The sequence below is a fragment of the Saimiri boliviensis genome, chromosome 10 (genome assembly GCF_048565385.1).
Source record: "Saimiri boliviensis isolate mSaiBol1 chromosome 10, mSaiBol1.pri, whole genome shotgun sequence".
NCBI classification, from domain to species: Eukaryota; Metazoa; Chordata; class Mammalia; order Primates; family Cebidae; genus Saimiri; species Saimiri boliviensis.
In genome coordinates, this window is record NC_133458.1 from 93803702 (window position 1) to 93831226 (window position 27525).

The window sequence follows — 27525 nt, forward strand, 5'->3', positions numbered from 1 at the left end:
TGAAAAATTCCCTGGTTGGTTCCTGAAGAATACCATCACTACTTAAAAGACCACTCTATCCTCTCTCCATAAAAATCTCATGCCAAATCTATATTCTACTTCATTCTAAGGTATTGTCTCAAAAGGAATTTGCATGATGCAAATTTTCATATACCTAAGGGATAGCTATGTGCTTAGAATAGTGACTGGCCCCCCCATGATATCAGCAGAAAATGAAAATCTTTGCTAATTAGGTGCCTTTGTAGTAAGGAAACATAATGATTTCTACTAAGCAATTGATTATGCACATTTCTTTCATTATAAACTGCAATTCTTCTTTGTTATGTGAGAGCAAGAACTTATTTTCAGATCAATAGTTGGTGTGCCAAGTTAATAGATATGCAATGTTAATATAGCATAAAATAGCAAATTAGGCTGCCTGGGTTTGGAAGCATCTTTCTTTCTTTCTTTTTTTTTTTAGTCAGAGTCTTGCTCTGTCACACAGGCTGGAGTGCATTGGCATCATCTCAGCTCACTGCAACCTCTGCATCCTGGGTTCAAGCCGTTCTCTGCCTTAGCCTCCCAAGTAGCTGGGATTACAGACACATGCAACCACACCAGCTAATTCTGTATTTTAGTAGAGACAGGGTTTTGCCATTTTGGCTAGGCGGCTCTCAATCTCCTGACCCCAGGTGATCCATCTGCCTCGGCCTCCCAAAGTGCTGGGATTACCGGCATGAGCCACCGCACATGGCCTAGCAGCATCTTTTTAATCAGACCACATGACTATGGCTAGGTTGCAAGAATCACTGCTGCTCTGGAGTTTTCTGGATTGCAGAGCTCTTCCTGATTGAAGCAGGCTTCCTGAAAAATCGCAATGGGACTTCGAATAAATACTTCTATCTCTTAGGCCTGTCTCATAAAATTGGTGGGGTTCTGAAATATGTTTTCTCAAGGGTTGAAATGCATATTTGCTTTTTGTTGGGTGGGCTGAGCCAATAGTGATTGCAATCAATAAGAAAGTCTTTCATCAGTAGAGTTTTATGATAGCAGCTTTAAAGGTCTCCAGATATGAGATGAACTCAGTTAAGTTTTATTGGTAATTTACCAGATAAACTTCATGAAATTTACTGAGAGAACTTCAGAATTCATTTTGCCCTGCAACCATTGAAAGCCTCCAAAGATTTGGGAGGCCCAAACTCATTTCTACCCTGGCCAATATCTGCAGATCTAGCTCACACAGCTGGCTTCCAACTGCCTGTACCTCAGCTCTCACAAAGACATTGTTTTGTATTGTTTTGTTTTGTTTTGTTTTGTTTTGTTATGTTTTGTCTGTTTTTGAGATGGAGTCTTGTTCTCTTGCCTAGGTTAGAGTACAGTGGTATGATCTCAGCTCACTGCAACCTCTGCCTCCTGGGTTCAAGTAGTTCTCTTGCCTCTGCCTCCTAAGTGGCTGGCATTACAGACATGCACCACCATGCCTGGCTAATTTTTGTATTTTTAGTAGAAACAGGGTTTTACCATTTGGCCAGGCTGGTCTCAAATACCCAACCTCAAGCAATCTGCCTGTCTTGGCTTCCCAAAGTGCTGGGATTACAAGCTGTGAGCCACTGTGCCCGGCTGATTAATACATTTTTAAATTTTGTACTCCAAAGCAATGTATACTCATTCTTGAAAATTTAGGGCTGGGCATGGTGGCTCATGCCTATAATCCCAGCACTTTGGGAGGCTTAGGCGGGCAGATCATCTGAGGTCAGGAGTTCGAGACCAGCCTGACCAATATGGAGAAACCCTGTCTCTACTAAAAATACAAAATTGGCCAGGCATGGTGGCACATGCCTGTAATCCCAGCTACTCAGGAGGCTGAGGCAGGAGAATAGCTTGAATCTGGGAGGCAGAGGTTGCAATGAGCCAAGATCACACCATTGTACTCCAGCCTGGGCAAAAGTGTGAAACTCTATCTCAAAGAAAAAAAGAAAACTTATAGTTTAAAAATAAGCAAAAGAGAGAAAATAAAAATCATTCAATAAATGCTTTTCTATGTGCTTATCTATATTTTTAATTTTTTAACATTAAATAGATATTATTTTTATAATAAGAAAAAAGTAGCTGGGTGTGGTAGCTCATGCCTGTAATCCCAGCACTTTGGGAGGCCTAGGTGGGTGGATCATGAGGTCAGGAGTTCGAGACCATCCTGACTAACATGGTGAAACCCTGTCTCTATACTAAAAATATAAAAATTAGTTGGGCGTGGTGGTATGTGCCTGTAATCCCAGCTACCCAGGAGGCTGAGGCAGGAGAATCATTTCAACCTGGGAGGTGGAGGTTGCAGTGAGCCAAGACCGCACCACTGCACTCTATCCTGGGTGACAGAGTGAGACTCTGTCTCAAAAAAAAAAAAGTTATTTTTAATTTTTAAAAATTTCAGAAAGATATACTTCAAAATGTTCATAGTCTTTTTTTCTGGATGCTACAATTATGGGATAATTTAAATTTTCTTCTTTTAGCTTCTTTTCTCTTAATTTTTATATAATGATAACTATATTACTTTTGCAATTGAGAAAAATAGTTTCACAATAAATATTACTAAAAATTATTTCTACTACCTAGAAAGAAGTATTGCTATTTTAGTGTGTATCTTTCAAGCCTTCTTTTCTATGTCTAGCTAGAGTTTTATTTATTTAAAAAACACATTGATTCAGTGTTATGATCAAACTATTACATTTAGCAATCCACAGTATGGGTGCACTAACATCTTTTTTTTTCTTTTTTTTAATTGCATTTTAGGTTTTGGGGTACATGTGAAGGACATGCAAGATTGTTGCATAGGTACACACATGGCAGTGTGGTTTGCTGCCTTCCTTCCCCTCACCTGTATCTGTCATTTCTCCCCATGCTATTTCTTCCCACCTCCCCACCCTCCCCATCTCTCCCCCATTTCCTCCCAACGGACCCCAGTGTGTAGTGCTCCCCTCCCTGTGTCCATGTGTTTTCATTGTTCAACACCCACCTATGAGTGAGAACATGCCGTGTTTGATTTTCTGCTCTTGTGTCAGTTTGCTGAGAATGATGGTTTCCAGGTTCATCCATGTCCCTACAAAGGACACGAACTCATCGTTTTTGATGGCTGCATAATATTCCATGGTGTATATGTACCACATTTTCCCTATCCAGTCTGTCATTGATGGGCATTTGGGTTGGTTCCAGGTCTTTGCTATTGTAAACAGGGGTGCACTAATATCTTTTGTTAGAATGCTTTATACTTCCCACAGAACAGAACAGAAACTAAAATAACCTGCCACAAATACAGTTCTTGAGCTTTTTGCATATACACGTGAGCATTGCCTAAAACATATCTTCTTTGTAGCAGCTGGGCACTGTCCCCACTGTGCTTGGCTGAGTTCACAAATCTGTTGTAACTGGTAGCCTCCCTGTCACTTCTTTGGTTCTCGTCTCCTGCTAAGCTTTGATCCTGGCAGTAATTAAACTCTTCTGTCATTGCCATAGTGACTGCTGCTACTGAAACCACCGTACCCACTTTGGTTTCATGATTTGACAAAGTACTGGCCTCCACCACCATGGGGAACAGAGCTTCTGCCTCCAAAGTTTCTTCCTTTCATGGGTCCAAATTTTGGAGATTGTTTATTGCAATTGCCAAAATCATTGTAGCTGCCACCACCTCCAAAATTGCTCCTATCATTACCAAATCCCTTATAGCCATCCCCACTGCCGCCATATCCAACACCAGCACAGCTGCTACCAAAGCCACCAAAACCACTAACGTTTCCTCCATGACCAAAGTTGTCATTCCCACCAAAACCATCTCCACGACCACCACCAAATTTCCAGAATGACTTCATCCTCTTCGGCTGGATGAAGCACCCGCCATCTCTTTCTCCAACAGGGCTTTCCCACCTTCACAGTGTGGCCACTCACAGGATGATATTTCAGAATGACAGTCTTATCCACAGAGTCATGATTGTTAATGTTTACAAAAGAAAAGCCCCTTTTCTTTCCACTGCCTTGGTCAGTCGTGATTTCAATATTTTGATTTTTTTTTCATACTGTTCAACGAAATCTGTTAGGTGATGTTCTTCAGTGTCTTCTTTAATGCCACCAACAAAGATCTTTTTCACAGTTAAGTGGGCACCTGGTCTTTGAGAACCTTCTCTTGAGACAGCTGTCTTTGGTTCCACACCTCTTCCATCCACCTCGCACGGCTTTGTGTTCATGCTGCATCCACCTCCTCCACAGCAGCATATGAGACAACGCTCAGTCCCTGAGTGCTTGGAGTTTGGGTCTCTCATTGGCACAGACTCTGAGTGTTCCCCGTTGCTCAGAATGGCTCCTTACACGCTCATCAGTTGTTCCAAAGCTCTGCCCCTATGTGAAGAGCTTCCGCGTCTGTTCAGGGTCTTTAGAAGACTCTGACTTAGACAGGACAGCTGTGGGAAGAGACTTTAGCCACACTTCCTCAGCTCTTCTGTCACTTAGGAGAGCCCTTGGTTCTCAATCTTTTGTCCAAGTCCTGAATTTGCATTTCACATAAATCCCAAATACTATTCTCATTCATTTGAGAAGTTGGTGCTGTTACGGAATGCAGCAGAGGGGATTTATATCCTAGATGGAAGTTTGCACAAAACAGTTTTTTAAAACTCATACTATGTTGGTTTCCTACAAGCCTTTTTTTCATTTGGCATGGGGACCAGATGGAATCAGAAGCAGTAAATATAACTGATCTTAGAATACATTAAATATAGAAAAAAAGATCCAGCTACCTGGTGTGCAATCCAACCATCTCAAATACTAAAACTTTATATTCAGTCATAATATTTTCCTCTTGGAATGAAAACATCTGAGTGTAATAGTAAAGCAACAGGGACTCACCAGAGTGAAGTTACCACTTGCCTGCAGAAGAGGAGACATTTAAAAGCACTCTATTCCCTGTGGCCCTCTCTATTATAAAAGTTTCATGATAAATCCATCCCCAGCTAATGCCTGGGGTGATTTAAATATATAGCAGTAGAGTCTCCAGTGGTCAATTGAGGGATAATGAGTTCTGGAACTGCCAAAGTGCACAGAAATCCTCCTGGTTCAAGCTTTTTGTTTTTTTTCTTTTTGAAGTGATACATGCTTCAGCAGGAAAGGAGAGGAATATATGAAAAGAAAGGGAGGCTGAGAGGCTGAGGGAAAGACAGAGGCTAGGCTTTTGTGATTATGTTATTCAAATGTATACCAAGTGGCATGCTGAAAAGTCTCTCTCAACAGGCCACGCACTCCCATGCTGAACATCCAAATTGAACATTTCTAATATTGTCACAGTGTTGTTCATAAACACAGAAGTATATTTGGTATAAGCAAATCCTTGGATAAATTTCTAGAAGTGAATGATGGAAAATGTAACTCTAAAGTCTGCCTGTTCCACCACACACATACACACACACACACACACCCACACACACACACTCAGACACACACACACACACACACACACTCAAATGTAGACTTTAGTCACACTGTGATGACTTTCCGTCTCTTCACACTTGTACTTTTAAAAATATCAAAAGCCTTGAGTTTGGAAATCTTCCTTCCCTTCAGTTTCAGATGTCCCTTCTCCTTCCCTCTTTGAATACAATTACCAATTACAATCAGTTTCAGAACTCCTTTCCCTTCAAAACAGGTGTATAATGATTAAAAAATTCTTTTTCACTTGTGAAAATTTGAAAGTTATAAGCAACTTTAAACATGCTATATTTAGGAGTGCGTAGCAATAGATATCCTTAAGAAAAATAAAATGTAAGTCTAAAAGCTTACAAACTGAGTAGTTTTACTAATTACTAGACTATAACTTTCTTCAAGGGCAAGGAGGGCATTTGATTTAAGGGCATTTGAAAAAGTTATTTGACTGGCATATATCCTTGGAGTTCAAAGAACCAAGGGTCCAAGGCAAAAACATATGTAGTCATCTTAGACCTCATATTCTAAAGGAAAGAAAGAAAAGAGAAAAAGACTAGAAAGGAAAGGAAAAGAAAAAGATTTTGAGCACTGGACCATAGTAGGTTCTTAATAAATGTCCTGTATATTTACCCATATTTTCCGAATGAGTTTAATATTGTTTCTCTTTATTTAGTCTTACTTTATCACTGGCTTTATGTAATTTGATTGTGCTATGCCTTGGTATAGTGTTTTTCATGTTTCTTGTGCTTGGGGTTCATTGAGCTTCTTGGATCTGTGGGTAATGAAATTTGAAAAAAAAATTCTATCGTGTCTTCAAATATTTTTTCAGCCCTCCCTTCTTTTTTCAGAAACTCCAGTTACTGCATGTTAGGCTTTTGAAGATGTCATACAATTCACTGATGTGCTTTTCTTTTAGGATTTTAAACCTTGGGTATTTTATTTTATTTATTTATTTATTTTTGAGATGGAGTCTCACTCTTGTTGCCCAGGCTGGAGTGCGCTGGCACAATCTCAGCTCACTGCAGCCTCTGCCTCCCAGGTTCAAGTGATTCTCCTGCCTCAGCCTCCTAAGTAGCTGGGATTACAGGTACCTGCCACCACAACTGGCTAATTTTTGTGCTTCTAGTAGAGACAGGGTTTCACCATGTTGGCCAGGCTGGTCTTGAACTCCTGACCTCAGGTGATCTGCCTACCTCCTCCTCCCAAAGTGCTGGGTTACTGGCATGAGCCACCTCTCCTGGCTCAAATCTTGGTATTTTATCTTAAACAGTTCCTATTGCTATTTCTTTAAGTTCATGAATTCTTTCTTCAACAATTACTGTTAAGCCCATTCAGTATATTTGTCATCTCAGACATTGTAGTTTTTATTTCTAGAAATTTGATTAGGTATTCTTTTCTTGGCATATGATACTTTGTTCTGTTACTTAAAAAAATTATTTTGAAATGATTTTAAATTTACAAAAATACAAGGAGCTGCAAAGACAGTAATGAGTGTTCCCAAAGATAGTACAGAGTGTTTTCAGTGTCCACTCTGCACCCAGTTTACTTAAAAGTTAACATCTTACATTATCATGATGCATTTATCAAAACTAAGAAATTAACATTGGTACAGTACTATTAAGTACTGACTTTATTCAGACATCCTGGTTTGTAGCTTAAAAAGATCTTTTAAATATATTAGTCTTTCATGTTCAGTTTTGTGGTTTCTTAAACATATGTAATTCAATTATAATAACTTTTTAACTCTGTCTACTAATTCTATCAAGTGTGTCATTTCTGGGTCAGTTTCAGTTGGCTGATTTTTCTCTTCATCACAGGTCGTATTTTCCGGTTTCTTTGTGTGTCTAGTAATTTTTATTTGGATGCCAGGCATGATGAATTTTATCTTATTGGGTGCTAGATTTTTTTTTTATTCCTATACATGTTTTTCAGCTTTGTTCCTGGAGGGAGTTAAGTCACTTGCAACAGTCTGATTCTTTGAGGTCTTGTTTTTAATATCCTTTTAGACAAGACCAGAGCTTTTGCCTCACCACTGACCTTGCCCCACTACTGAGGAAAACTTCTTTGGAGAACTCTACCAAATGCCCTTGGAATTATGAGGTTCTCCACTATGGCTGGTGGAACAGAAAGGATTCCTGGTCCCAGATGGGTTTTGGAGACTGTTTCCTCCCATCCTCTTAGGTGCTTCTTTTCCTGGCCTCAGGTGATTTCCTTACTGACTTTCACTAATCAGTACTTTGCTGAAAACTTGAGGGCATCTCCTCCTCGACTCTGTGAAGTCCTCTGTGCAGTTTTCTCTTCGCTGGCACTCTGTCCTGCCTTCTTTAGCCACCTTGGCCTCCCTATTTTCCAGGCTCTCCCCAACCAGGAGAATTTTTTGTTTGTTTCCTGGGTTTCCCCTCCCTGTGCCACATCCTGGAAACTCTCTCCAGGTAGTAGAATAAGGTAATTATAAGGTTCATCTTGTATGTTTCCCGTCTTTCAGGGATCACTGTTCTTCACTGACTTATATCCCATGTGTTAAAGACTATTGTTTCATATATTGTTTCATATATTTCTTCATATATTTTATACATTTGTTGGAGTTTTTTTTTTTTGCCATTTTTTTGTTGTTTGTTTTGTTTGCATGTTTCAGGCAGAGAGTAACTTCAGTTCCTATTACTCCGTCATGGCTAGATCATAGTCTGAGGAAGTTTAGTAGATACTTGTTGAATGAATGAACAAACTCCATTTCTGATTATATTGGAAATCATTGCTTTATAGCAGTGCTTTAAAACCATTGCAATGCTTTTTAAAACCAGAGCAATGCTTTTTTTTTTTTTTTTTTTTTTTTTTGAGAGGCAGTCTCACTCTTCTCACCCAGGCTGCAGTGGCACGATCTCAGCTCACTGCAACCTCCATCTCCCGGGTTCAAGTGATTCTCCTGCCTCAGCCTCAAGTAATTCTTCTGCCCAGCTAATTTTTATATTTTTAGTATAGACAGGGTTTTGCCATGTTGGCCAGGCTGGTTTCGAACTCCTGACCTCAGGTGATCTGACCACCTTGGTCTCCCAAAATGCTGGGATTACAGGCATGAGCCACTGTGCCTGGCCAGCAATGCTTTTTAAACAGTTGCTTTCATTGTATACAAAAGCATTTCTGATGATATGGCCCTCAAATGATTGCTATTTCCTCCTATTCTCAGGAGAATTGATTTTTATATATACATCAATACACACACACACACACACACACACACACACACACACACACCCCACACACATATTCTGCTACACACACTTGGCTCTATTATGAACTTGTAAAAAAAATGCTCTCACGACTAACATATTTTAGCACCAGGGTGGCTACAAGACAGGGCAAGCCTAGAGGCTCTTGGTCTGGGAAACAGGCCAGGTTGGTGGGTCAGGCAGAGAGCATGATATGAGAGATAAGAGGTTATGAGTGGGAAAGTTCAGTGGGGATAGTTGGAAAGGTGTGTGTGTGTGTGTGTGTGTGTGTGTGTGTGTGTGTTGGACTCGAGAGGGCATGATTAAGATCTAGGCCTGGGTGTCTCTGATACTAAGATAGGCAGACTAGTGAAGCACATGTAGGCAGAAACAGACTAAGCATATGGGTAAATTTTAACTGAACTTAAGGGAATAAACAGAGGACTTACCAAGATGAGGAACTCCATACAACACAGTGTCCGGTACACATGGGAGACACGTAGCACTGTAACTGCTTGTGAATTTTGAGGTTGGCTCATTTGCCCCCCAGTGGCTGGCGATTTGACAACTGACCTTCTGTGGGTTCCTTAGAGTTCTAGCTTCCATTATTTCCAAGTAGCTTTGTTCATTATTATTCCTGTTCCTGTGGTGGGACACCTGGATGTCGTGGTGCTCTTTGTGAAATCTTGTGAAATACTGATATGACAAAAGATGTAATTTTGTGCTAGGTCAGATGTCATCTTATTCTTATAAAGACATTCAGTAGTATGTGTCAAAGATTTAAGAAGAATTTATGAGGTAAAAGCTTGTAAGAAAAACTTATCATTCTCTTAGCTCTTTGTTCTGTGAAAGTGGAAGAAAAAAATGGTTATCTTTCCATTTTTCATTAGTGGAGTGCTTTGATTTAATGTGTATAACCCTGGGGTTCCTCACAAGCAGATATTGAGAACACCTGGAGTGGATGGTGCATTCTGTTTTCTTAAAAGTAAACTTTTTAATGAAATGTAACATAATATCATGTATTTATATATTATGTTATTAATATTTATATATATCCACAATTCAGTCTCTTGCACTATATGGTACCCAGATCCCTTTTAAGAAAGAACTCATTGCCCATCTACAAGGAGTAAGGGTACTTGAGAGCCTATCACTGTTAACTACCTTGGGTCCCCTTCAGCTTTTGAGCTGAGGACACTCCTTGTCAAGGCGGCCCCAGCCAATGACTGAGCAAGACTTTGTTCCAAGGCCAAGTCATTTCCACCCACCACAAAATTCCTCCTATGAGCTGGCTTCATTGTGGAGCTGTTGATGAGCTGGCAGAGACTTTGCCCACTCTGCCTGAAGGTCTGACAGCTCCTCCTGCCCAGGCTTGCTTCCCCCTCCTTCTTTTTCACAGGTGTTACTCTCCAGTGAAACTTTTGCACTTCTAACTCCATCTCAATCTGCCTCTAACCCAACTGACCGAAATGTGCCCATATCACGAAGGTACAACTTGATGAATTTTTTTTTTTTTTTTTTTTTTTGAGATGGAGTCTCGGTCTGTCATCCAGGCTGGAGTGCAGTGGCACAATCTTGGCTCATTGCAATCTCTGCCTCCTGGGTTCAAGCAATTCTCCTGCCTCAGCCTTCCAAGTAGCTGGAACTACAGGCAGTCTCCACCACACCCAGCTAATTTTTGTATTTTTAGTAGAGATGGGGTTTCACCATATTGGTCAGGCTGGTCTTGAACACCTGACCTCGTGATCTGCCCACCTTGGCCTCCCAAAGTGCTGGGTTTACAGGCATGAGCCACCATGCCCAGTTGATGAATTTTTATAAACTGAATGCATTCATGAAAGCGGCACATTAAGATGATTATCAACAGCACCTAAAAGCCCCTTGTGCTGCCTTCCTTGAAGTCAACAATCCCTTCCCAAGGATAACCACTGTCCTAGCTGGGCTTACAGGCATGTACCACAACATCTGTCTAATTTTGTATTTTTAGTAGGGATGGGGTTTCTCCATGTTGGTCAGGCTGGTCTTGAACTCCTGACCTCAAGTGATTTGCCTGTCCTGGCCTCCCAAAATGCTGGGATTACCACGCCCAGCCTCACTGTCCTAACTCTTAATATCGTGGGTTACTTTGTCCTGTTGTTTTAAGTCATATAAATGAAATTTTAGGATATCTTCTGTGTTTGATTGCTTTAGCTCAATATTATGCATTCTTTTCAATTTGTATAAATTTGTGGTATAAGTTTTTAAGTAAATGCTTGTATTTTATCTTTCCACTTCAAAACTCACACACACACACACACACTACACGCACATGCACACACAGTGCAAACATAATGAATCTTTTTTAGTTTGGTTTTCAATCTAATATACACTGTCTATATAATTAGCAAAAATTGCACAGGATGCTCAATATGCTAAATTAGTTGGAATTGTCCGTGCTTTTATTTGTCTCATGCTTACCAAGTTTTCCTAGTTTAACTTTCACTAGATCTGAGTTATCAGGGGTAGGTCATCTTTTAATATTATTATGGGGACAGTGACTGTTTCAAACAACTACTGATGAATCATCAATAGCTGCATCTATATTGAGCAGATCTTTGCTGAGTTTTAATTTAGTCAATTCCCCAGCTCTGCCCTACAGAAATGAGGATCTTGCTACACAATCTTCTTCTACTCCAAAGACATTTCTTCACTCATTAACTGCCTCATGGTTCCATAGGATCTAGAAAATCTCCTGTTTCTCAAGCTGCTTGATAAATATAAATATCCTATTTCTTTTGCTGCCGAGAGTAGAAACTGACTTGATAGAACTCCCCATACTGGCTCCCTTCCCTTCCTGGCCTCACTTCCTCACTCTTTTATTGGCGTTTCCCAGAATCACCTCCTAAATAAACTACCTGCACTTTAATCCTTGACTCAGGCCCTATTGCTAGGGAAACCCGCACCAAGACCCTCCCTTTCTTGTGGGTAGCAGGGGCACAGGTCGAGAGGAGGGGAGGAAAGGACATCTTTTAACATCTAACAGGCTCTGAGAAATATTGACCTAGTGTACACAGAAGCCAGGGAAAATTACCTTTATCTCAAGCTAGTTAAATTTCCTGAGACTTGTTGATGAAAAAGTGGAGAGCACACACATTCCTGATTCAAGGTGTTCATCGATAGCATTCTCACACGTATAAGGATATGTGGATCTCAGACGTGTAACCACTCCATTTTTGTTTTACTTCTTTGTTACTCTCTCCCTGAAATATGGTTTACATCGCATCCTTTAATATTACTGTATTTCATAAGGAAAACATAGTGGAACATTTTTCTCAGCATGACTGTGAATCCTAATTCTGTTTTTGATCCTGGCTCACCTTAGGTGTCATTATGGAGACTCCATGAGTTACCACAACATCTTTGTGATGTTAACAGATGACACAGCTGTATGTATCAGTATTAGAATTTTCTCCATCATAAGATTTAGAATTATAAGGGTTTTCTAAGACTATATACAGTATCCAAAGCTTTCAACTAAAAGATTTCTAACCATTTCCTTATGCTGATCTCCAGATTTATAATCATGTATGGTTATTACATATGAGATGATTTTATATAGTCAGGTGCTTTTTATTTGTGAAAGTAAGTACATTTTTAGGAAAGTTGGAACACTTAATAGATATAATAGTATCCTATAGTTGTTAGACAATTTAAGATATTTTCAGCTGATTGTAGCATAACTTTAAATGCCCTTAAATTGAGATAAGTATCCAACTTGTTCACCTGGACAAATTTTCTGCTGGATGCTTGGCTGTAAGTAGACAAATTTTCTGTTAGATGCTGGACTGTAAATAACCAATTCAACTATTTTAAACAATAAGGGAATTTTCTTTTCTTCTATAACAAGAAGTCCTGGGGCATGGTGGCTCTAGGGTTGATGAATCTATCAGCCGTTCATCAAGGACCTGGCTTCCCACCATCTCTGTCATTCTCAGTGGATCAGCTTCTTCCCAAGGCTAGCTCTTCTCATGTTCATGAGACGATGCAACCCATTAAAAGAGGAAATGTCAGCTGGGCACAGTGGCTCACACCTGTAATCCCAGCACTTTGGGAGGCTGAGGCACGTGGATCACTTAAGGTCAGGAGTTCGAGAGAACAGCCTGGCCAGCATGGTAAAACCCCATCTCTACTAAAAATACAAAAATTAGTCAGGCATGGTAGTACACACCTGTAAGCCCAGCTACTTGGGAGGCTGAGGCAGGAGTATCACTTGAGCCTGGGAGGCTGAGGTTGCAGTGAGCCAAGATTGTGCCACTGTACTCTGGCCAGGGCAACAGAGCAAGACTCCATCTCAAAAAAAGAAGAGGGAGTGTTTTCCTTAATGTGCTTCTCTTTAAGGAAACTTCCCTGAAAAGGCCTTTGGTAGGCTTCGCCTTGAGTTTCACTGGCCAGAACTGTGTCACATGCTCCTTCCTAAACCAGTCACCGACAGAAGACAGCAGTACCTTGTTGGCTTGGTCTCTCCAGGCTTCACTATGAAGTACATAGAGAAAGGGAGGTCTCCAGACAAAGTCAGGGCTGTCTCAGGAAAGAAAAGCAGACAGCATAACTATTGTGCAGCTCCCATCGCCCGCACTGTTTGTCTAGGGATGACCAGCGCAAACAGGCAGCTGCTCTTAAAACACTTTCCTCTGTAATGTCTAAAGAAACACAACCCATAAAAGGTTTAGCAGTGACAAACTATGTATCATGACTTCAAAATGGCTACTGAGTATCACGCAGTGTTCAACATTCCTAGCGTGAGGTTTGGTGTGGTAAGAAGAGAAGCAGGTTTCTAGAGAGAAGACCTAAATGTGTTCCTGGGCTTCAACAATGACCTGTTTGACCTTAGGTAATGAATCGGCTTTTCTAAATCTTAGGTTTATCATCTATAAAACAGAGATTTGTCTACCTCAGAATTTGCTGTGAGGATTCAATACAATTTGATGCAAGGAAAGTGCTTTGTAAATTACCAAGTGGTTCATACATGAGGGTGATTTAATTAAATTAATTAATTCTAATTGGTAATTAAAAGTTATACATATTTGTGGTGTGCAACATGACATTCAATATAAGTATACATTGTGGAATAGCTAAATCAAGCCAATTAACATATCCATGGCCTCATATACTTATTTTTTTTGTGGTGAGAACACTTTATTCTCTTTCCAATTTTCAAGTGTATAGTACATTGTTATTAACTAAAGTCACCCTGTGGTATAGAGACATTTTGAAAGAGGAGCAATAATGTGCCATTTATCCAAGCGAAAATCTCCACACTAGTCTTGGCAGTAGACCTGCAGAGGCTCTAAGGGAAAACAGCTGGAAGGATTACAGCTAATGAGCAGGCTTTTCAATGAAAGAAAGCTGATTTAGTAACAACCCAAACAAAGTTAGTCTCTTCAGGCTTTTTTTGTTTTTAAGTTAATAAGTTCAGGAGGGAGTTTAGATATACAAATGTAGTTACCTGGGCTTAAAGGTGACCAGGTGAACAGGAGTATATTGGTTCTAATTAAGGAGCACTTGACTTGTATTTTAACATAACTAAAGCTGCAATCCAAGGTTCTTCATTTCTACAGCAGGCTTGCCTCTTTATTTTAGCAAAATCTTCACTTAGTTCTGTTACCTCATTAGAAAGCTTAGTCATCTATACAACTTTCTCACTCACACACACGTGCACATTTCCTATACCTCCAAATGACCTACCAGGAAAATATCTTTTTTCCTAATTAATAAGTTACTGTGATCTCAGTTTCTCTTCCCACACCCTCAGCATTTCAGAGCCTGAATTACTCATTTCCAGCCTCAGTGCTGGGCTCCAGCTGCTCATATTGAAGAAGACTCTGTTGACCTTGAGCTTGACAATTTGTATGTGTTATAATATAGATGTCATTAAAATATAACATTTACCTGCTGAGAACAACATTATACTATTTATGAAACCATATAATTTCAATAACTAAACTCAGCAAGATTTTATTGCTCTTTCCACCTGGAATCACAGAAGTGCTGACTCATCACTTGAGAACCACAGCTCACCAATGCACAGCTTCACTAAAAATCTGCAATGAGTCTTGTTTTTTCATCATCTCTATGTAACCTTTTTTTTTTTTTTTTTTTTTTTTTTTTTTTTTTGGTGGCAGTTATACAGCCCCCTTCTAAAAGGTTGTAATTAATTAAAGGCTCAAATTAACACCAGGAAAACTTTCATGTCACAAAATCTTCAGTGCCTCCGTGGTTAGAAAGAGCTATATTTTTAATACCATGATGATAAATTAAAATTCATGAATGTCTTTAAAATTTTTTATAGGTATTTTAACAGTCAATTTCACCTTCTCTGAAGATAGACTAAAAGGAGCCTTCTTTGATGTACTGAAGTGATTTCTTCTGTATTTCCTTATCCTCTGCTCTGGCTTATTTATTTTACTTTATTTTATATGCAGATACACACAATACACAATTTTCTTCACGATATCAGTCCTTTTTGATCAGAATGTGATCCTCTTAAAGGGCTTTAGATGTAGTCAAATGACCATTTATACTGCATTTCATCTTGATCCCTTCCTCCCAAAAAGTGAGGGGAAATAAAAGCTTGCCTCATGGAAATGGACAAATAATTCACCCAGTTCCATTTTCACTTTGAACCACAGTTGATTTCAATATAGTTAAAAATGAGACGAAGGTATGAGAAGAATAGAAAATGTTAATTGTGTGTACACAGTATATCGCTCTGTTTATGTGTCACCAACTTCGTGAAAAGCATGGCAATGGCCTGTGAAGTGTCCTCCTGACTCCAACTGCAGTACTGAGTGTGTGCACAGAAAAGTGAGCTTTCTTACGGTTCACAATCACTAATGCCATTCTTATCTGTAGAAGTATTACATCATTTACAAATTTTTACTAAGCTGTTAGCCTTAATCATGCCCCGAAGCAGTTATTTCCACAGGTTAATGATGTGTTATACAAAGAACGATTTCCTTTTTATTCTTGGCGAATTTGCCTTTTAATTTCATTTAGTAACCATTTTGTCTTACATGATGGAATGGTGTAGGCTTAAATTAACTCTCCAAAGATTGATAAAAATCAATGTCTATTAGCTGCGCTTTGAACTATACTTCAACCTTATAAATGGAATTTGCTGTTTTCTTTTAAAGGGGAGGATTATAAAGAATATTTGATTATTTTGGTAAAGACCAGCTTCCCTTAGTAAAAGAGATGGTATGTTATGAATAATGTTTATAACCTAATGTTATTTAGATAAGGTGGGAAAAAAAAAAGCCCTCCAAACCCAGCAGGACCTCAGTGATAGAAGCCAATCTGGAAAATAAGGAAATCTGATAAAACATAAGCCCACCATTTTCACCTTGTGGTGTGGGTCTTGTCTTTACCTGCTGGAGAACCCTGGCAAGTCTGTTCAGTGAGAGGCAGCTGAAGAAGGCTGGCAAATGGATTTATTAATTATTTCAGGAAAAATGAAGAATGCCTTCAAAGACAACACTCTCTTCTCGGCTTCACAGAATCTTTTTAGGTTTTACTGTTAATAAGATTAAATAGGAGATGAGCAGTAAAGATACTGGAGCAGAGTTTATTATAAGAAAAAGTACACATTAAGAATCGGGCTCCCCCACCACTTAGCTCAACACTGTGTCCACATTCTTCCATTCCGTTTTTTTTTTTTTATTGCTGTTTGCTTAGGGGAAAAAAGTCCCTGTTGAAAGAATGCGGACCTGAGTACATTAGTCACCTTTCCAGTGCTCTTTCTGTTTGACGGGGCCACATATCCCTCCCAACTCTAGTTCTCTGCTAGTCCGGGCTGGAGCCTGCTGCTGGCTGAAACCCAATCTTCTCCTGGCAAATAAAGGAGCCATCTGACAACACTGTATTTGTTGGGGCCTCTTCTAAGCCAATCAGAGACTGCACTTGACCGAGGGGAGGAGGAGAAGTTTATAATAGGATCAGTTTTGTTTGCAATTTGTTTCTAATAGATGCCAATAAGCCAGTTAACTAGGCTCTGGTTAATGGACATTTTATTGTCTTCCCCCCCTCCCACCATGGTGCACATGACCTTTCCTTAGAAGCATTTGTGATGCCTGAAAACATGTATCTGCCGCCTGGTAGCCGGAGGGCTTGCTCTGCTCTAGAAAACTTGTTCCCTAGCCCGGAGCTGCAGACCAGACCCAGATACTTTGATCCTTCTGTCAGTGGGAAATTTACAGCAACATTCGGGCTTTTTGTTCCATGTGTATTTCTCCAAATATAATATCTCCCTCAAGAAATCAATGATAAGCTGTTAAACTAAAGAGCATGGTAACATCCACAGAGCAGTAAATTAATGGTCTTTTGTGGATAGATGGTTACAGATTTCATCATAAAAAATGGATAAAAGATTACATATCACACAGAGCGAAACTTTTAATAACTCAACATGACTTTTCTTAATGGGTTTTATTCATTTTAATCATTACAGTGTCAATGATGATTATAGCCTTATTAGATTGTAGTGATTGAAGGGCCTGTTTATGAGATATTGAAAATCTCAGCCTGCTCAGAATAGCCTGGCGGCATGTGTGGTTTGATGTGTAACTTTATCTGAAGGAGCAGGGCTTGTCAGGAGAGTTTCAATTAATACTTTTACTAAATTGCTCCTGTCGTTAGTGACCTAGGTCACAGATGACTTAGGGATTCCACAACATCAACTTTCCAAAACAGTTAGGCTACAGCAGTGTAAATCAAAGGAGGTTGTGAGTGTGTGTGTTTAAATTAAGGTAGGAATGGGGAAGGCCTTGGCAAAGTGGCTTGAGTCCTTCGGTCTCACTTCGCAGCCAGGAGAGTCCTCTTTCTGCCTTATGGTGCTTCCCCAGAAAGGAGTTCGTTTTCCCTTCATATCTGGACACATGATTAAAATAAAAGTCAAGACTCCATTCATGATTAATAAGATGCTATTTCAGAGAAATACCCCAAGACACAGTCATCCTAAAAAAGTTATAATAATAAAGGTGTCAATGTCCCTAAATTTAAAATAATAATGATAAAATCTACACCTGAATACCTTCAGTGGGACCAAGATTATAACACCATCCATTTAATATCCTGATTTAGTATTGATTCTTCAGAATGTCTATTTTCATTACAAATAAGTGTTACCTAATGTTGCACTATAATGGATGTCATCTGCAATAGGCCTTTGAGAAGCAGTGTGGTGTGTCATGGTGTCACAGGAGACCTGAGTTTAAATCTGTGCTGCCAGCAGTATGTTTTGGGACAGGTGACTCGAATTGTCATAGCCTCCATTTCTTCTTCAGTACAAATGGGAATAATGACAATACCTGTTTTATCTGTCTCCTTTGTAGGATGACTAACACAATCCAATGAGTTCACATTTGTGCTGAACAAACCCTTGGTTTTCAAGTGAATCTTTAGAATGTTGCTAAGATCAAGGGGCCAGGGGGGGTTTCATTATTAGATAGAAAATATCAAGTGATTTGATGAAAATCTGATGATTTGATGAAAAAGGCAAATTCAATTGGAGTCCAAGTGATTCAGTCCCAAAGATTTGAGAAGAGAGTAATAAAAGTAAAAAGGAATCTAGAAGAGCTCCTCTTTACTTTTTCAGTGGGGAGAAGTGGATATTTGAATTTAAAATGATAGTGCAAGCCTGTAGCAATGGCCTAGGAAATGCCATGCTGTATGGACAAGTGGTCTGTGTCTCCATCTGTCAAATGGGCAGAACGGAGAATCAGACGCAATCCAGACCTTAGCACAGGAGAAGGGAGATAAGCAGGGGTGGGGGAAGCCCAGGAATTTAGAATGGAAGAGAAAAGAAGAGAAATGGGGGCAGGAGGGCAGGGAAGGATGGTAGTTTACAGCTGAGCTGGAGAAAACTCACACAATTAAAGGAAACCAAGGCTTGGAGAGGCAGGCAGCTGATCCGTGGGAACTGAATGCAGTCTTGGAGTGTGTCTATGACAAAGAAGCACATAGCAGGGAGGAGGTGTGGTAGGGAAAGCACATGACCATGACCTTGGGATCCCTCAGCCCTGGTGCAGTCTTTTTCTACCACCTTCACGATGGCCCTACTCAATATCCACTCACTAGCAAGGACATGCCCTGTGGAGTCAGTCACATTTACATCTGCTTGTGGTAGATGCAGCCTATGGAGTGGTTGCAGATACTCAAATAAACTCAAAATTTAATTTCCTCAGTCTACAGACTTCTTTTCTTGATCGACACACTCTTCCTGGGAGAGTCAAGCCTAAGCTTCCCTACACAGCAGTGACTCGCAGCCTTCAGTCTCCCGACTTTCTCCCTGGGTCCAGACACAACTTTCTAACCGCCTTGCTGGTTGTCTTTGCTTAGACATGTCCTGAACCTACCTTGTTCTCATCAAACCTGTTCTTTCTCCTGAGTTCCATACCTTGGTTAGTTATGCTTCCACTGGCCCAGGTCACCATTTTTGGGTCATCTTCCACTCTGTGTCCTCTACTGCTGACATCTAATCCATCACTAAACCTGTCAATTCTAATTCCTTACTGTGCTGGTTTTAAAATATATCCACAAATTCTTTACGCTTCTCTTATTGATAGGTGGGTCTGTATTTCTTCTCTTGGAAACTAGACTTCTAGGAGTGTTTTGGCTAACAGAATTTGGTGAAAGTGAAACCATCTAACTGCTGAGACTAACCCAAAAAAGGCCATTTAGCTTCCACCTTGTTCCTTAGAACACTTGTGGCTTGGAGCCACGAGGCTTCCCTGTTGTAGAGAAGCCCAAACTAGCACACGTGGTGGAACCACACAGAGAGGCCTGGGACTACAGGAAGAGAGAGACACTTGGCCAGCTCCCAGCTGCTCCGCCCTCTGCTGACTACCCGGCTCCAAGCATTATTTGACTGCTGCTATGATAGACCCTGCCTAGAAAGACCTCCTCGCTGAGCACTCCCCAAATTCCTGACTGCAGAAATAATGAGATATGATAAAATGATGGTTATTATTTTAAGCCACTAAGTTCTGGGGCAAAAGTAACTGGAACGTTTATCATCCATTCCTTTCTCCCTACCACCTCAGGTCGGCCCTCATCACCTTGTCCAGCCTGTGGCTGGCACACAGGAGGCCCAGTCAGTGCTCTGGCTGAATGAAAGTCAACTCTATGACAGTAGGCTTTGCGGGGAGATTAGGACCTTATATCCAGTTGGGCTAGAATTTTGTGGCAATCGATTTTTCCCTGCTGTTATAAAACTGCGGATGTGACCCAGATGAATTCGAGAACTAGCATGAGATACATGCCTCCCTCAGAAATTCAACATGAAAGGGACGAGAAAAGATTTAAAAATAAGCATTATCAAGTGCTGTAAATGATTGGTTTAGAGTTGGTGTGGATCTTTTTTGTTTTGCACCCAAATTTGTTCTGTCTTGTTAGTTGAAATCAGTTCAGTTATTTGAGTGTTTTTCCCAAAAGGACAAAACAAAAATTGTCTTATGTTTTTCTTTTCATGACAGTGGATGTCACCCAGTTTTAGTTGGAGACATTGTGGCTTTTAACTTCTCTTAATCCTTGGACAACACAAAAGGATCCAGAGAGCTTCTGATTTACACATTCAGTGAGAAACAGCCTTCTAATTCTTATAGCCTTTTACACGTTCCATTTTTCAATTTTATCTATTGGAATGTAAAATTTCAGCCTTTTTATAAATTGCCTATTAATATTTAATTTCTTACATCATTGTATTGTTACCAGATAACCACAATTGCTACATGGAACAATAACAGACGATGCATTAGCTATCAATTGAGGAGGACACGAATAGATAGCGAAGGTAATATACGTGAAAAATAGTCTGTCAAGCAACGTCAGCCTCAATGAGCATGAATTTACAGTCGCGTACAGTAGCCACAATGGTTCTCATTGTTGATTCATCCTCTGATTACTCTGTTTGCACTGCAGACAAAATAGTCTAAATGAACACCAAGATAATAAGTGAACTATCTATCATCTCTTTTATTTTTATCCCAAGCTAGGAGAATTGGCAAAAAGAGAACAGTAAATGGAGATTCCTGCTGGTTCTGTGTCATAGGACCCTTTTAAAACACTGAAGGCACTGTGAATTATTTAAGACAGAGAATAGAAAGCAGGACTTTGCAATTTTACTGAAGCTTTATGTCACGTTCTTACCTGTACTCTGACCACAGTAATCTCAGACTACAGGGTTTTTGTTCAAAAATGATCATTACAAGTACATTTTATTTCAGTAAAACAGAATGCAAAGACAGAATTAGAGAAACGGTCAAGAAACAGACATTGCAGATGCAGGTTGAGAACTTAGAGGGAGAGTGTCAGTTAACCAGAGAATCCCACACAGACCCCTTCAAGTGATTTTGCCTGTTTGACATCTCTGTTGGAGGTCCTACGGGTATCTTCAACTCACCATATTTAAGATAAGACTGGCTATTATATTTTTCTCTACCATTCTACAACAAGACTAAATCTGTTCCTTTCATCTTGATCTTCTTTCTTGCCTAATGGTGCCATAATATCCCCCCTTACTGGGGTTCAAAACCTGACTTCCTGTTTCTCTGTCCACTTACCACAGCCAATCGTTGCTAAGAGACAGAATTACCAAGAAGCAGATGAAGCTTAAACTGTGGAGCCCCTCATACGCATTGGGTTTTTCTGGGGTTCTGGCAGTAGGGTGGGGTGGGGAGGTCAGGCAGGGGAGGCCCTGGGTGTGTTCACAAGGCCATAGGTTTTGTACAATTTGGAAACTATATTTTAGCTGATGTCTCTTCTGACTCCAACTTTTCCTCTGCCACACTTCCCTTCTTGTCAAATGCCAGTCTGGAGACTGGGCTAAGTTTGAGTTGAATTTGAGGATGCATTTATTTGGGTTTAATGGGCCATATTTATGTATTTTGAAGGCACTTCTGTTTATATTTGATTAATGTTAGTTGTTCCAGTGCAGGGGATGGCTTCCAGGACACTCCGACCACCCATGTGTTCACTTATGTGGCATCATGCCACAAAGAAATAAGGCTAGACGTGTATCATGCTGTGCAGGTGCGAAGGCGGAGTGAGACGTGCATGTGTGGAGCAGTCAGTGGAAAGTTTTCCCATTTTCAGGCATGTAAAATTGGAAGCCAAGGACTCACCTGTCATTGATACTTGGTCAACATACCAGGTCTGTCCTATCAGAAACATACCCTAAAATGCGATTTACACCATTATGAATGTACTAGACTTTTTCAAAGGAGAATAATTTAAAATAGAATTTATCATCCTGTGTTTGCAGGGCACAAACCTGCAGGAGGACTGTAATTAGTGAGCACATCTACAAGAAGTTGCATAGAAAAGAAACTTAATAGTAAGAATTCTTCAATTTGAAAACAATCCTAGGCTCATGTGGTGGATCATGCCTGTAATCCCAGCACTTTGGGAGGCCGTGGCAGGAGGATCATTTGAGGCCAGGAACTGGGGACCAATCTGGGGAACACAGTGAGACCTTGTCTCTAGTAAAAAACACCTTTTAAAAATTAGCCAGGTGTGGCGGTGTGCATCTGCAGTCCCAGGCTACCCAAGAGGCTGAGGTGGGAGGATGGCTTGAGCCTGACAGGCAGGGGTTGCAGTGATCAGACCACAGCACTCCAGCCTGGATGACAGACCGAGATCCTGTCTCAAAAAAAAAAATTTTGAAAAAACCTCTCTTTCTTTGAAGAGGGTCCCCCAGCTGGGTGTGGTGGCTGACATCTGTAATCCTAGCACTCTGGGAAGCCAAAGTGGGCAGATCATGAGGTCAGGGGTTCAAGACCAGCCTGGCCCACATAGTGAAACCCTGTCTCTACTAAAAATACAAAAATTAGCCAGGCATGATGCTGTGTGCCTGTAGTTCCAGCTACTCGGGAGGTTGAGGCAGGAGAATCGTTTGCACTTGGGAGGTTGTGGAAAGCCTAGGCTGTGCCACTGCACTCTGGCCTGGGCAACAGGATCGAGATTCTGTCTCAAAAAAAAAAAAAAAAAAAAAAAAAGAGAGAGGGAAAGAGCACCCTAACTACATAAGCCTCATACCTCAGCAAACTGGGGTCCACCGTGTCCCAGCCCTGTGGATTCTTCCTCCACAGTGATTCTTGAGTCTGTGTTGTTTCCATTTGCCAGCCTCCCTTTTCTTCAGGCTTGGTTTCTTTATGTGCGGTCAAGCAGAATAAGTGCCTGCAGTGATTCTCACAGCACCGCCTTCTTCTCCTTGCCCTCATCTGCCCTACTTCCCAACATCAGATTACTCTTATTAATAACACCAAAAAGTACAGCTTATGTGGTCTCTGTTAGGTGCCGGGTACTTTATTTACACTACCTTTAATTCTCACATTCGCCTAGGAAGTAGGTATTACTACCATTGTACAGATGAGGAAACCAGGACTCGGTGCTTAAGTGACTTGTTGAAGGTCAAAAAGTTACCACGTGACTGCCACAGGATTCAAGCTTAGCTCCTTCTATTCTCATTCGGCTTGAAGCATGTGGCCTTTCTGTACTCTAAAACAGCTTCTCTCATTGGTTCCAAAAAAAAAAAAAAAAAAAAACAATTAAAACTTTGCCCTCAACGGTAAGAAGCTGGTCTCTCCCTGTCACCTTTCCTGTGTGCATACCCTACAATCCAGCCAGATCAAACCCTTGGTGGTCCTTGAATATGGCACATCTTCCCTTGGTGTGGAACCTTTCCCCACACACTAACCCCTTCTCTACTTTCTGGAACCCTCAAATGCCTTTCATGCACCATCCCCACAGTCTCCCAGATGGATGTAACAGCTCCTTCTAGGGCCCCAAAGCACTTCAGTTTCGCCATGAGAGATCATAGCACTTCCTGGACTTCCTTGTATTAAGGAACAAGGGCACTCATCTTTAAATGGTTGCAATTGTCTCATTGTACATGTAGTTTGCTTATTCCATTCACTCTATAGACTTTCTCCATACTTCTGCATAGTCAGTAATTTCCATGTTGAACAGTTACATGACATTTTGTTTTATTGACATAGCTGATTGAAGTATTTCTCTACAGTTAGACTTTTGGTTTCAGGTTTTGTCTGTGTTTTTGTTGCTATTTGCTACCGTGAAAGTCCGCATTGGAGAGAACAGCTTTGGAATACAGAATTATTTCTTCTATGGAATTATTTTCTCTAGACAAAACTCTAGAAGTGGCATTACTAAATCAAAGTGCATGGACATTACTCACGTAACTCTTGCTTTCCAAAGGTTTGCATAATTTACATTGCAACTAATAGTATGTGATTGTACTAGTTTCATCTTGCAGGCTTGGATGATGTTATTTAATTTTTCAGTTTTTGCCATCCCTTTGATTGTTTTTTTTTTTTTTTTTTTTGAGATTGAGAGTTTTTTGAGTAGGGCCAGGGGAAAGGAGAAAAACCAGATGAATTATGTGAATAAGATTGCTTTAAAAATTGTAATTTTAAGATGAATGATGAAGAAAGGATACATGAGGAGAAAAATCTATGACTAATTTGGTACAAATTGTTAAAATAATCGGATGCATAAATGTATCAGTCTTCAAACCCATATAACTATTACATGACAACAAGGTTCAGTTGGATGATTGGCTGAAGATTTGCAGATGCAAATATTACCACTATGCCAAATGTATAATTGGATAGTCACTGCTAATTAAACGAGACAGGAAATTAAAAGGGTCCAGGAGATAATTGATTCTCCAAATTAGTAACTCAATTGGTCAAAATTACAATACCTGTTGAAGTTACTTTAAATTATACTCTACTAGTAATTAGAGGCTTTGCCTCATGTTCTATGAAATATTTCCCTTTGCCGATGAAGTACTAAGGGACTGGTAATTTAGGCAAATAAATGATGATTGCCTGATCAAAGTCATTAAATTAATATAAAATGTAATGGTAGTAAATTCTCTGATAAAAGAAAATGGTTTAAAATCTCTATAGGGAGGTAGCCAAAAATATATTCTGCAAATATTTGGATACTTTTTCATAAGGTCCAGCAACCCATTCCATTTTGCAGATTGGCTTGATAGGTTCATAGACTCATCTTTTTTCTTTTACTATGGCAATAAGTAATTGTGTCTATTCCATGCCTTTGTCATACCTAATTGCCACTTTATTGTTCCCAAAGGGCAATTGGAAGAAGACTTTTAAAAAGCTGAAATTAAAATGACTAATAAGGATTAAAAGAAGAAACCCAGAGGTTGCAGAGCCTGTTGAAGCCTGATGCTATCCTAGAGTTATACTTTAAGGTAGTTAACAATAGGTCTCATAGGTCTCACATGTTGTTGAGAGCGTAATTGTGCTTTCTTGAGATCTAAACTTTAAGAACCACATATTCATCCTCATTATGACATAAGGAGCATGTCCTGAGTCTCAGATACCTTTCGCCAAACTTTCAAAACCAACACTATCATTCATCAGAAAGGAAAAATTGTGCTGATGTAGAGCAGGGTCCACAAAGAAAAATGAGTCTGAAATAGAAACAGTTGCTTTACACACTGGGAATGCCAGTTAATATGCAGCACTTCGAATGTGACAAGATTGCTGGCATCTTTGTAATGGTGGCTCCTGGTTACTTTATAGAAAAGAAGATTATGTCCCAGTCTATGTACCTGTGAACAGATGTATCTGGGGAGCACTCATTTTTTCACTAAAAAGCAACATTTTAAGTATATACTAATTGCAAGACAAGTTCTGCATTAATGATGCTGTGGGATAGATGAATAATTTGGCTGCCTTGAACAAAAGATACAGTCATATTTTGTTTGTTTGTTTGTTTCCAGCCCTCTGGAACATGCAAACATTGCCTAAAAGTATAACACTCTATTGCTGCAAAAGCAATGTAAAAATTAAACACAATTTTTGGAATTTTTTTAACAAAGCAAATTTCTCCTGGATGCTGGGTAGAAGCATCTAGGAAGGAGCTGTGAATTGCTGGGCATAGAACTTATGTAAATTTAGTGAATCTGAACCATAATCATTGCAATTCCAGTTGGTGTGCCCCAAGTAAAACACAAAATTGTGTTTTAAAGGGGTGAGTAGATGCTTTAAAAATGTTTTCAAAATAAATGTCCTGAATGTCAGTGTGGTTTCTGAGTTAAATTGCCTCTAAATGACCTAGTTCTAAAGTCACATTCAAAGCTTCGGGAAACCCTGTCTGGGGCCTGTCTAGACCTCAGAATTGGCCTGGTTTGTTTTAAGGTTTCACTGAGGGTTGGCCTGCTGGGTTTGCCTATTTCCAGGGCAGAGGTGTGTGTGAGACGTGATGCAGATTTCTAAGGTACTGTTTTGTTTTGTTTCTTCATTATACCCTATATGAAAAAATAATGTTATAAAGTAATATCATGGTTTATTTCATTTATATAACATGGAAATTGCATCCTTCTTTGGCTTTGGAGCTTCTTAAGTGAAAAGTGTCAAAGTGGTAGATCCTAACCAATGATTCAGTGGCATGGATCCAGTGGCATCAGAGAGCTGGATTCTACTCTAACACCATAGCTAACCCGCTGTGGAACTCTGGAAACTCAACCTCTCTGGACTTCACTTCTAAAATGAGGCATTTGGAAAATAAACTCTCTATAGTCTCTTTGGTTCTTTGTTTCTATGATATTACAAACAGTGCTGGCAGGTTTTCTAAATTTTATTTATTATTTATTTATTATGCTATGTATTTTTCTAGAAAACAAACCAAAAATTCAGCACTAATTATATACTAGACAAAGCTAAAACAGAATGGAATTAGCAGCTGGGCAGTCATGAGTTAGTAAATAAGGGTTTGTGGAGACTCAGATCTCATGCAATTGGGTCACTGAGTCAGGCAGGGTTGTTCAACTGTTACAATTGGTGTGATGAAAGATTCAAACTAAATATACACTTTTAAAACATAGACATGCTTTGGGTTTTTTTAAAATAGAATTTTGGAAAATACTAGAAACATTGATGAAATCAATTAGCTCATACCCTGCCTAGCTGTTCTGTGTTGCATGCATTTGACAGGGTGGAACATTCCTAAATAGGTATATTTAAGCCCATGTCAAGGCTGGATTGTGTAATGGTCTGGCATGTGTGACTTCTACATTTCTTTAATTACTGCTTCATGTAGCACCTGCATTAAAAGTGGAACACTGTGGGTCTAGTGAGCCTACCTCACACTGAAGGGATGGAGGGGATCGCTCATGTCTGGTGCATGATCCTTTTGAGTTAGACAAAGCAAATGGGTCAGTCATTGAGGGGGTTGGAGCAGTGGGCATCTCATACTGGACATTGTCATTCCAGCCAATAGAGGTGTCCCCTCAACAGCAAAAGCCATTCACACAGCAGCGGTGACCAAGGAGGTTCACCGCACGCCATGATGCTACTAATTCTGACATCTCCATCCTAATGTATGTGGCTTTCACTGTGTGAGAATATAGCCTCATCTAAAGAGAGACAGACTGGCAGTCTTTACTTAGGGAAGATGAGAAGAACTTTCTTCAGGTAATTAAGAAAGGCCGCTCTTTCACCCTGAATATTAAACAGACTCATTGGCTAATTGTTCAACTCTCTTCTTACAGATTAATTTGGTGGTATGAATTTTCTCTCAAAATGTATCCTTGAAACCTTGTCTCATCCAAGAATTAACTATAGAATTAAGGATGAATGAAATCTGTGAAAGTAGTGTTTTACTTTTTGTAAAAAATTGAGGTGAAAGTCATATAACTATTTTAAAGTGTACAATTCAGTGGCATTCAGTGCATTCACAATGTAGTGCATTGTGAACACCTCTCTCTAGTTTCAAAACTCTGTTATCACTGCAAAGGAACACCCCATAACCCATTGAGTAGTTACCCCTGTTTGCCCCTGTCCCCCATTTCCTGGCA

At 39.9% G+C, this 27525-nt stretch overlaps 1 pseudogene; it reads right to left on the bottom strand.

The window, feature by feature from the left end:
* Positions 1-3226: 3226 nt before the first annotated feature.
* LOC141579989 (heterogeneous nuclear ribonucleoprotein A1-like) overlaps positions 3227-27525 on the bottom strand; it is a 66071-nt pseudogene continuing 41772 nt past the window's right edge.